At 48.1% G+C, this 12,656-nt stretch overlaps 1 pseudogene; it reads right to left on the bottom strand.

Annotated features, from left to right (window-relative positions):
* Positions 1 to 2,852: 2,852 nt before the first annotated feature.
* LOC147977043 (putative laccase-9) lies at positions 2,853 to 8,644 on the bottom strand (annotated as a pseudogene).
* Positions 8,645 to 12,656: the final 4,012 nt, after the last annotated feature.

The raw sequence follows: 12,656 nt of genomic DNA, 5'->3' as shown, positions 1-12,656 counted from the left end.
ATGGCCGTGACATAATGGTGCAAGGACTAGTGAGGAGGATAGGAAACGGGGAAACCACGGATATATGGCATGATAACTGGCTACCCCGCACGGTGATGAAGAGACCGATAACATCTCTGGCCCATGATCCACCTCACCTAGTCTCAGAACTTATCAACCACGCCACAGGCTCTTGGAATGAACCGCTGGTTCGGCCAACCTTTATTCCAATCGATGCGGAGACAATCTTACAAATTCCTCTTTGCAATAGACAAATTGAGGGCTTTCGGGCTTGGAGTGAGGACAGGAGGTGTATCTTCACTATAAGAACTGCGTACCGAATGATTCAGCAGAAGAAACTAAGCAGAGAAGCCTGGCTGTATGAGCAAGGAGGGCCATCTCATTCACATGGAGATAGTGAGGGCTGGATTAAGCTTTGGGGGATTAGAGTACCCTCGAAGCTGAAGATTTTCCTATGGAGATTTGTGAAGAACACCACCCCGACCGCGGCACTTCTGCATCATCGTAACATGGCGGATACACCTACGTGCTGCCTTTACGGAGATGAAGATACTTGGAGGCATGCTTTGCTTAATTGCACAGTATCCCGAAGCACTTGGGCCATGTCTTCTGAGCAGATCATCGATGTGGTCAGCAGGAACGAAGAAACTGATGCAAAGAGCTGGCTTTTTGCCTTGCACAATGCTCTACCGCATGAAGAGTTTACTACCCTGGTGGTTACACTTTGGGCATTGTGGGCTGCTCGACACAAGGCGATCCATGAACACATTTACCAGAGTCCTTTTTCAGTCCATGCTTTTGTCCAGTCTTATATCAATGAGCTCAAGGCTGTTCATCCGGGCACGGCGAGGCAACCTGGCGCTCCTGTGCAGCGACCAACGGGCTGGATCGCTCCACCGGCGGGGCTGACAAAAATAAACGTTGATGCTGCAGTTGGGAGGGGAAGGAAACATGGAGCTGTTGCGGCGATATCGAGAGATTGCACTGGCCAGTTTTGGGGGCATCGGCTGTGGTCTTCGGTGGCATTATCCGATCCAGCGACACTCGAATGCATGGCGGTCAGGGAGGCACTAGCCCTCGCTGATGATCTGAATGTTACAGACATAAAAGTGGCATCGGACTCGAAGGTGGTGGTTGACGACATCCGAGAGAAGAACCCAACGGAGTATGGAGCGGTTATACATGAAATAATAGAGCATAGTTCATCTTTCCACTTTTGTAATTTTTGTCATGAATTTAGGAGCTCGAATATCGAGGCTCACAAGCTTGCGAGGCACGCTTTATCCCTTCCGGTTGGCCGACATGTTTGGTTGGACTAGCCGGACAGACTCTCTTTCATCCATGTAAACATTGTGACGTCATAAATAAAGCTTCGGAGTTTGTCTCAAAAAAAAGTTGGAGAAAAAACAAGAGGTAATCTGCCTCTGTGGCGCCCGCTACAACTTGAGCCCTAGGGTCGTGACCCTCCCCAGTCCCTCGCCTGTGCAGACGCGCCGCCTCTCTTCTGCAATGAATCCACGGGTATTGGTCTGTTGCAGATCGCTGCTGGCGTCCGCTCTCCCCCAGTCTAGCTCCGCCTACTAGCTGCTCCGTGCTTGCAACTAGTGTATGCAGTGATTCCCGACCTCCGCCTGGCCGCTGGGCGCTTTTTTTTTTGCGGGGACTGGCCGCTGGGCGCTGGCCTTGCCTCCGCTGAATGCAGGACTTGCTGCCCCTCCAAATCTGGTGCTGGTCCGCCTCGGCCACTAATCACTGGGTAATTTACTGATTCTTGCACTGGGAGAAGCAAACGATAATAAAAGATGCACTTGAAGTTAAACTGACAAGCTGTATGTGTTGATTTCTGAACTGATGTCTTTGTTAGATGAAACCCGAATTGATGTATATTTATATCAATTTTATTCTATGCTACAGAAAAATAAGATGAAGACAGGAGTGTCTACACATATGGGAGGAATTGCTTTGGTATTCTTTTGTGTCACTCATTATTATTTTTATCTTTTTTCATGTTTAGTCTATTTGGTTCCACTGTTAAGCATTGAGTTTCAGTTCTACATACATTGTGCAATCGAGCAAATTTATGTATGCTTTGGCATGAGGCGTTCCTTGGCTAGCGAGGTATTATTTGGCCAGTGTAGATATTCTTTGGATACTTCTTTAGTTATACGAAATTAAGAAAATTTAGGACCCCATTTTGTATTTTGTCCCGAGCCCCCAAATTCCTAGAGACGGCCCTGTGTGATCCCCTGCCCCTTCACCAGCAGTGACTTTCCACTTTTCTTGGAACACGTCCACGGCACACGAGCTACGGCAGCTCATTTGTTTTGTCATGTACGTACCTGTGTATCCGTTGTAGTTATTGGGTTACGGATATGTCATTTCCATGCAGGCACATAACACCGATAATAAGTAGGAAAACATATCACTGATTAAATTTATAATCGTATGACAAACAAACTATAGATATAAGACATTTTTCTCTCAGCCGAATGAAAGCAAAATAAACACCGCAAAAAAAGAAGTATATGCAGGCAAAATAAAGACATTCACCACTAAGTACTATGACTTCAGTTGACCCGCTTATTGCGCACCTTGGTTAAAACAGCAACGACACGGAATAATTAAACAAGTAAATCATTCGGTAAATGTAATACGTATTTTCTCGGTTGTACTGCCCAATGTCATCACCGCTCATGTGGCAGTTAGGCATGTTATTAGGAGGAGGCCTCATTTTAGATTCAGGAGTGTTGCCTTCCTTCACGATGAACACAGTGCTCATCCCCCACACTGTATGGCGGTCAAAGTGGCAATGCATGAACCACACACCCAATCAATCAAAATAAAAGCAGATATTAAGCTAGGGACCGGAGCTGGGATGTGTACTCTGTGGCTGCAGTTATGTTGTCGCTTGCTGGAAGGTTGGGGAAGTATGGTTCCGATCGTGCAATGGGCGGCGCATCCATGTATTCCAGGATGGCCGTGGCAGTGCTGTTGTTGTACACCAAGTTGGTTCTTGATGCAATTGTCCGCGAGGCCATGTAGTAGCTGCCATTCGATGAACGGTCAGTCTGGAGAAGTGCATCCATTGTCTGTCCAGGCGAAATCATGATGTGCTTGACAGTGAATGGCTTTAAGTAGCGGCTGTCGGTGCCGACAATAGTGAGAAGTGCTCGGCGACGCCGAAGAAAAGATCGTTGGTGAGTCCGGCGTTGATGATCCGTAGCAGGTACGTCTTGCCGCTCTTCATGGACACTTTGAAAGTGTTCTCCTCGGAGCACGGAAATAGGTCTCCAGGTTGGCCATTAATAGTTGTCGCATCGGAGATATTAATGCCACTGCCGGTACATAGGGCCTCCTTCAAAATATGACTCACGTTGGCTTTCCACCACTCACCTGCATGCATAGGTATCAGAATCCCGTGCACCACATATTTTGCGTGTATCATAAACATATATACACGATTGCAACAAACTGTAACATTGAACGTGTACACACCAAGGATGATGGGTATGTCCTTGTGCGGCTTCTTGAAGGGGTAGTCAGTGCCGTGCTTGGGGTGGATGTTAATGGCGCCATGGACACTAGCACGATGAAACTCGGTGTGCGGATGCCAGCAGAGTGCACCCTCCTCTTCCGATAGGACGAGGTGCACGTGAAGTTGGCACCGAGTTTGATGGGACACTGCGTTATGAACTCTGGGCCGTCGTGCCAGGGGTTTCGTGGTTGGTCCACTCCATGCCTGCAAATCATTTGAACAAACCTATTGGTTACATATGCATGGCAATGTGTAGATGAACGCAATGCACTCCCTCCGTTTGGGTTTACTAGCCACACTTGTATTTTATGTCATACTTTGGCCATAAATTTAATTTGTAAAATATAAATTTTATGTAGTAAAAATAATATCATTCGAAACTTCTTTCAAATACGAATCCATTAATACAAATTTTGTGATATTTAATTTAAAATTTTCTAGTTAAATCTATAGTCAAAATTTTGAACAAAATACAAAGGAGGCATGTGAAACCCGGTCGGAGGAAGTAGATGAATGTAACTAGATGATACCTCATGTGTTTCTGCTTAAATTGGTTGCCGTATATTTCAGTAGGATTTGATTGTATATAACATGAATATTTAGATTAATTGAGTTGCAACTTAAAATAAATGATCTATTATAGTTGATTATATTATGGTTATAAACTATTTACTGAATATAAGTAGCTTAGTTGAACATATAGTTTTTTTCATGCATAGTGGCATGTTGAGACGAACATTTTCACCTGCATGCTTCCATGTTGAGGTGACATGTGCTTCCAGATGTTGATGTGACATATATAATCGTATACACATGTTAAGAGAAACTAATTTGTGAGGATCAGATTAATTGAGTTGCAACTTAAAATAAATGATTTATTATAGTTGATTATATTACGGTAAATCGCGAGTGGACATGCCACCACGCGAGGTTGTTATCCGCACCGCCCGTCCACACGCGATTTGTGCTAATTCAATACAAAGTTGAAGTATAATCTCCCATGGGCAGCGTACGTCAGCTTGTATAGCACTCGTATTTTGCCTCTGCATGCCATCGTAAAGGCCCCGCAGAGGTATTTATTGCACAGCAGTGATAATGGCTAGCTGCACCAGGCGGCAGCGAGACGCCCGTTGATCACACTGCTAGGCACAACGGCTAGCCGGACGACGCTCCTCCGTGTCTTTTTAAACTCCCATGCTTCCTTTGCTTTGGAAGGTCATTCGAAACTGCTTATCTTCTCCATTCCTCCCAGCTCCCCTGGTCTGCCTAACTATGTGTTTATCCATGTCCCATGGTAGTTCAACACCACCTTCATCTCACCACACAAGGAATCACATGCCTCCACTCCCTTCTGCGTAGGGTCTGCCTTATTTTTTTCTTATGTTCTACTTGTTGCTAGCCGAACTGCATGTATCTCTCAGTACGTTTACCTTGCTCATGCAGCTGGTCTATCAATAATCTATCTACATACCGTTTGAGAGCGGACGCCATAACCGCAATTAGCCTGTCCCTAATGAGAAACAGGTGGAAACATGTTCATGCACCGAGCGGTTCCCATCTAACAGCAAGGAGCGACATAAATTGATCGTGCCTTCCAAAGGAAGTAACTGCCCACTCGCCGCACGCCGTTCACTTGCATGCAACAATAAGGCTGGTTATAGTGGGAGTAACTTAGTAAGTAACATAGCGCATTTCAAGGCAGAGTTGCTTATGTGGCATAGAGTTAATGAGGAGAAAGGTGTTTGGAGTAACATAATATGTTACTGTAACATAACGCAACCCAAAGCAAAATGAGTCTATGATGTAATAAATGCTATCATCTATGATACTACTTGTATGTTATTTTGCACTATGAAGGTAGTAACAAAGACTAGTGTCATATGCATGACACTAGTCTAAGTTACTCCCCACTATGACTAGCCTAAGAGAAGGCACTGCGCACCATCAATATGCCCACTAACTCTGCGCCGAATAACTTCACCCAGCATGAATTGATTACTTCAATTAACACAGGTGGTCCAGCGGGCTGAATCGCTAGCGGACAAGGCTGTATTATTACGATCATAAATGCTTGCTAGCCCACGAGCCCGATGGTATAGATAGAGTACTCTTGTTTTCGAAATAATTAACACTGTGAGTATTTGGGCGTGGGGCGCGACATGCTATATTACCCGGCGATCGCAACGCAGAACGGACGCACGCGATAACAGCAGCGCGTGGCCACATGTCCTCAAAATTCGTGTCAATTATATTACGGTTATAAACTATTTACTGAATATAAGTAGCTTAGTTGAACAGATAGTTTTTTTCATGCATAGTGGCATGTTGAGACGAACATTTTCACCTGCATGCTTCCATGTTGAGGTGACATGTGCTTCCAGATGTTGATGTGACATATATAACGTATATACATGTTAAGAGAAACTAATTTGTGAGGATCACCTATTTAATTATATTTATATGATTAATTACCAGTGGATGGTGATGGGTTTATTGCCCTGGTTGTAGACGTTGACAATGAAGACCTCCCCTTTCCACGCGGTGATCGTCGGGCCGGGGAACTGGCCGTTCACGGTGAGCATGCTTTTCTGCTCGCAGATCCTTGCGTAGTTATTCTCCTTGACCTGCAAAATGTATATGTATGCATGTCCATCGTTATGTAGTTCATTTCATGCATGCATGCATACACCTATGTAATCACGGCCGGAGGCTGGTTAGCGCTCGCGAGCGAGCGGCCGGCCCCTGGTCCCGACTGCCCCTGTCCTAGGAAAGTCTAGTCTACCGCATACTAAAAAAGGAAAAATTACTAGTGCAAAAGTGCTAAAAAGACACTGTTAATTAATCATTCTATGTGGTCTTTTATCATGAATGTCTGCATGCTGCTGTATTAATGTTTCTCCTGTTCATCCTTTATGCATTAATTTTCGGTTTTCAAAATTATAAAAGACATCATCTAAATCGCGTGTCGAAATTCAGATTCTTTTTCACCGTTGAAACCCTTGCGACGTGCTCTTCAAAAGTAGATCCCGCATGGGGATGTTTTGACGAACTAGTCTTCCTGCCAACTAAACATCAATATGTGTGCAACTAGACTATATTACCGCGCCAACTGAGCATTTTTATGTGCGGATAGTCCTGCCAATTAAACATCAATGTGTGTGCAACTAGAGTATATTACCGCGCCAACTAAGCATATGTGTGCCAAAAATAGTCATGCCAACTAAACATTAATTGTGTGCAAGTAGACTACATTACCGTGGTAACTGAGTACATGTGTGTGCCAATAGTCCTGCCAACTAAACATCAATGTGTGTGTAATTAGACTACATTGCCGCGCCAACTGAGCATATATGTGTGTAACTAATCCTGCCAAATAAATATCAATGTGTGTGCAACTAGACTACATTGCCGCGTCAATTGCATATATGTGTGTGCAACTAGTGTCCTACCAACTAAAGATCAATGTGTGTGCAACTTGACTAAATTACAAGCCAACTGAGCATATGTGTGTGCAATTAGTCTTCCTGCCAATCAAAACATGAATGTGTGTGCACCTAGACTACATTACAAGCCAACTAAACATCAATGTGTATGCAACTGGTCTTCATGCCAACTAAACATCAATATGTGTGCAACTAAACTATATTACAAACCAACTAAACATCAGTGTGTATGCAACGATGATGTACTTCTCTTTGTCACCCGAACGTAGAAAGGCACAAAGATGCATCACAAGACTGGTCAGATGGTTAGGCGCTGGACTCTGTTAATCCCTTGGCTAGCTCGTACCTGTTCTTAAATTCTTTCCAGGCATCCATGGCAACTATGGAGAGAGAGGAGACACCGCAGGGAACACCTGCACCTTCTCCATGTCGCCGGAGTGTAGGGGGGAGGTGGTGGTGGTGGTGCACGGCCGTCTCTGTGGTGGTGGTGTGCCAGCAGCCTAGTTTGTACCTAGATCTTGTAGGTTCCTTCTCAATCAAATGGGATACGTCCTCGTGTTTGGTTTGGTCATTTGCTCAGCCTTCTTCTCCCGTTCATCTCCCTTTTCTCTCTCATGGCTGCCGTTTTCTTACAGCTTGCATAGCTCTTGACCCCTCTCTCCCTGCACTGCCAGCTCTTGAATTCTTGCTGTAGTGCTCTATATTTGTACTGCTACAGAGAAAGAAAATGGAGTGAGAAAGAGGATGTGGTTGCAGGAAGAAAAGGAGCCAGAAGAGAATCTGAATTTGCTTTCCAGTCATTGACCAACCCCAGTTTTCCCCTTGTTCGTCCCGTTCCTTCCCTTACCTGTGTTATTCCCTGAGCTGTTGCTGCTGCTGCTGCCTGATGAGAGGTAGTGGCTGCGGCAAGGGAACAACCGCGGCGGGGGAGGCGCGCCTGGAGATGGCCTCGTGGGAGACGGGTCTGACTGTGAGCACCGGGGCCACGTCAATGGAGCTGTCGCGGTCGGGGCGGGGGGGCTCTGATCCCGGGAGGCCGAGGCGGAGCGTGGGACAGGCCCCACATCTCCACAGAGATTTGGGGAGAACGAGCAGCGGCAGGACGAAGCGAGGTTGGGCGCGGCAGCGGAGATGCCGATGTAGTCGGGCGAGGTGGGGAAGGGGAGGACGGGGAGGTGAGGGCCCCGACAAGGTGGCACCTGACGCACGCGCGGGGCGATTGGGCGCGATCGTGTGGCCAGGAATCAGCCACCCGTTTCTATTAGTTGGTGGCCGGCCGCTTTTTAGATTTTAGGTAATCAAAATACACACGATGAAAAAAGATGTACATATATACTTTCTCTGTTCTTAAATATAAGTCTTTTTACATATTTTAATAAAAAACTACATACAAAACAAAATGAGTGAATCTATCCTTTAAACTATCACTTTCTATATACATCCGTATGTAGTTCATAGTGAAATTTCTAAACATATTTATATTTAGAAATGGAGAGAATACATCATTTTCCATGCATGCATGGCGCATGAACATGTGAAGTAGACTTACGTAGAAATCGTAGATTTTAATATGCTTGGAGTAGCTGATGCTCCAAATGTAAGCTGATGCTCCAAGTGTAAGCACCACAGCAAGTGACCAAAGCACCGCCGGCAACACCTTAGGCATTGCCGGGCGGCCACAGATCCCGTCAAGCCGTGTACGCAGGTGATTAGCCAGGGACCGGAGCTGGCTAGGAAGGTAACTCATGCTTGGTTATCGTTGGAAGTGACTGACTGAGGAAGATGGCTTGTCCGCTTGGGTATTTATTGTTGATTAACGTGATTGTATTAGAAAACATAGGTTAGACTAGGAAATATTTCGGTTTGTCTTGTACTCTAAGTAGACCATGTACTCCTATATATGCCCACGAGGCTCAAACAATACATCCAACTATTCCATCAAACCTCTCTCTCCCTTCTAACATGATATATGTCGCAAGTCGATTCTAAACCCTAGTTGTCGCCGCTTCTGTACCCGCGCGCCGCCCTCGGGGCGGTCGGCCTCCATGACCGCCGCCGGGGGCCGCGCCGCCCGTATCTAGGGTTCGTCCGCCGGCCGTGTTGGCCGGCTGCCCTAGAGAGTTTTTTTCCCGATCCTTTAATCCGGGTTTTGTCTCTCTCGCCGATCACTTTGATCGGCGTCTCCTTTTTGGTTTTTCGGTCTATGTGATCCGGTTTGCGTCGCCCACCACCGCCGTCGAACCCGTGCGCCTCAACTCCAACATCAGCGCGATCGGCCGGCGTCTTCACCGACCGCGCGTCAGCCCGCCGGTCACCCCGACCCGGCGGCCTCGCGTCATGCGGCGGTCCTTCACTGCCGCCGCTCGCGCGATGGACCGTCCGTCGATCTACGCCGGCCGTCACCGCCCTGCTCCGATCGAGACTCCTACATCACCCCGATCCGGCGGCCTCGCGCCATGCTGCGGCCAATCATAGCCGCCCTGCCGCCCGTCGCCGCCGGCTTCATCTCGGACTCTGCTGCCACCACGCCTCCAACGAGCGGCGTCCCCGACCTCGCGCACGATCGGATTGATCACCCGCCCACCGTCGCGATCCGCCTCATCTATGTCATGCGACCAACCTGGCCCGTCGATTGCGCGCGCCTCCGCAGGCCCCGTGAAGACCGTCCCGAGTTCAGCGCACCACTCTACCGATCGAGCAATGGGTTGCCGCTGCATCGCCCCATCGGGCTGCAGCGCCGCTGCCCCGTGGTTCTTCTCCCAGCTGCACCGACCCGCGTCACCGTTGCGTCGCCCCTTCGGACCGTAGTACTGCGGCCCGCGGTCCACCGCCGCCCAGAGGCCGTCCGCTCCAGGTCGTCCCCATGGCAGCATCGACCCTCGCGCCGCCACTGCGTCGCCCCGTCGGGCCGTAGCGAGCGTGGCACTTGGTCCAGCCGCCGTCCAGAGGCCATCCCCGCGGTTGCACCGACCCGCGCTCCTCCGCCGCGCCGCCCCTTCGGGCTGTCGCGCCGTGGCCCGCGGTCCCTGCCACCGCCCCGAGGTCTTCCCGCAGTCACCCCGACCTGCCCGCCGCCGCTGCGTCGCCCCTTCGGGCTGTAGCGCGGCGGCCCACGGTCCACTTCGTCGTCCACGCGCATTGACTTCGCTTGGTATGCGCCGCGCCGTCTTCCTTGGCGCGGGAACGCCACCGTCCGCGCCGATCTTCGTCACGCTGTCAGGGTTCTTCGCCTACTACGAGCACCGCCGCCGCGCTCCTAACCTAGCCGCCGCCGCCGTCAGGCCGCCGCCGCCGCTCTTCTTTGGCCGCCGCCGCCGCCCATCCACCTCCTTCGTCTTCGTCCAGCACCGGTCCGTCGCCAGCGTCGCCGTCATCTACTCCGACCACTTCGTCTACTCCGACAACCGCAGGCGACATCGGCCCCGCGCTGATTGACGCCGCAACCGTCGCCGAGTCCTTCTATGCTGGCCTCTCTGACTCCTCCGACATGGCGTACAACTTGTGCAGGTCCTCGTTTATGCATGCCCGGTGTTGGCAACACTGATGTGTGCCTTCGTCCATGACGTTTCCCCGGGCCTGGTAAGCCTGGTGCGGTGCTTCGTCAACTTCGTCTTCGTCCGTCTACGCATGCCCGGTGCTGGCAACACCAATGCGTGCCTTTGTCTACGATGTGTCCCCAGGCTTGGCAAACCCGCCGCGACGCGTCGTCAACAACATCTTCTTCCCGGCGCACCACTACTTCAACACCACTGCGCCCATGCTAACTCGGCGCCCCCTTGCGCCCGCGGCTCCATGGCGACTTCCTTGATACCGTCCACCCCGACTCGACATCGACCACGGCATTCTTCGCATGGCTACCTCAACCACGGCTCCACCACCCATGCTCTCGGCTACATCGACAAACGGCACAAAGGGCTACCGCCTGCTTGAGCAACCACATTGGTTTCCACTCCAGCCACGACTCTGCGATGCGTCGACCGTTACGACTATGGGGGGGGGTGTCCGTCGGCTTGCCTTTGGATTCTTCTCCAGTCTCACCGTCTGTGTCGCTACCGTTGTGACTGCGGGGGGATGTTGAGTAACGTGATTGTATTAGGAAACATAGGTTAAACTAGGAAATATTCTGGCTTGCCTTGTACTCCAAGTAGATCATGTACTCCTATATATATGCCCACGAGGCTCAAGCAATACATCCAACTATTCCACCAAACCTCTCTCTCCCTTCTAACATTTATAGCAACCCAAGTAGGAAGAGATCGATTGTTCGCCCATCGAGAGGCCAGCCTACCAACCGACAACGTCATGAACTAGTTGATGTGTATGTGTTATGCAGGCTTGGTTTTATGGTACTATGCGAAGTTTGGTGCCACATTATTTTGTGTGGCCAGGACTGAAGAAACAAGGTAGATGTGCATTGTAGTACAAGAAGAAAACAAAGCAGGCAGATCCTATTGATGGAAGGTAACAGCAAAGTGGATCAAATCATTACTATTTACTTATTTTTGCGAATGGTGGATCAAATTAATTAGGAGGTTAAGAGGAGATCAGTACAGAGTCTAGTTGGTAGTGGCTATCTGACATATAAGGTCAATATAGCACATGGTACTCTTCACGTGAGGGAGCTCAATGTTTGTTCGATGAGAGACAACATTCCTATCGCCTATGAGGCATCTATGATGACTTGATCAATCTCAAGATTTGATAGCTCAGATGTGAGCGTCTATGTTTGCACGGTATGTCTACAAGAAAACTCAGAAATGTTAGATGTGGAACTGAACTTCCACACGTGTCCGTGTGATTTCTTTTCTAGTTAGGTCAATATTAATTTGAGGTTGATTTAAGTACTTTCTGTTGATTTCATGCATGTTATTATGAGGAGTCAAGTGTGTTTTAGGACGGGAAGAGCAAATTAGTTGTGATTTGATCTTGGGGCTGCATTAACAATGTCACATAGAATGATGTTGAACTATGTTTTTTGTTAAGGCTGGATTTCATTCACTCAAAATGAAATACTCCATCCATTCCCTTATACAAGTCCACTTTATATTTTTATGTCTAACTTTGACCATTGATTTTACCAACAAAAATTGAGTTGTATGCCACAAAAAGTATTTCATTGGATGCACATTTCAAAGAACTTTTTGATGATATATTTTTTATGACATATGATTCATATTTTGTTGACCAAAATTATAAGTCAAAGTTTGACACAAAAACGAAGTGGCCTTGTATAAGGGAATGGAGGGAGTAATATTGTATTAAGGAGATACAAACAAAATTAGCACACGTCTGGTATTCGGAGGACTAGGATGTACATGGCCAACACTAATACACAAAGAATCACATCGACAATGGCAAAAGTCATACAAAAGTGGAGCTCTGCCTAGGTGGAGGAAAAAGAAGAAGAAAGGAAAAACTCTGACGCGATCAAAACAACGATTAACGAACCTCAACTACGACCATTCCCACCAACCATCTCTTAGACATCACAGAAACAAAAGGTTATCTAAGAGCAACTCTTCCAGGAAAGGAATGATGGTCAAGCGCATCGTCACCGTATCCGACCACCAGATATCAAATCCTATGTTTTCAACTTGAAGATAAAGTCTGAGAAAATTCAAGAAATGCCTTGAACAAGGTAATGGCGCAAAAACATTGCCATTGCCAAGTACGACTAA

This window comes from Triticum urartu, chromosome 4A (assembly GCF_056163025.1).
Source record: "Triticum urartu cultivar PI428250 chromosome 4A, HENAU_Tu73, whole genome shotgun sequence".
Lineage (NCBI taxonomy): Eukaryota > Viridiplantae > Streptophyta > Magnoliopsida > Poales > Poaceae > Triticum > Triticum urartu.
This window is presented reverse-complemented; position numbering and strand designations above follow the sequence as displayed.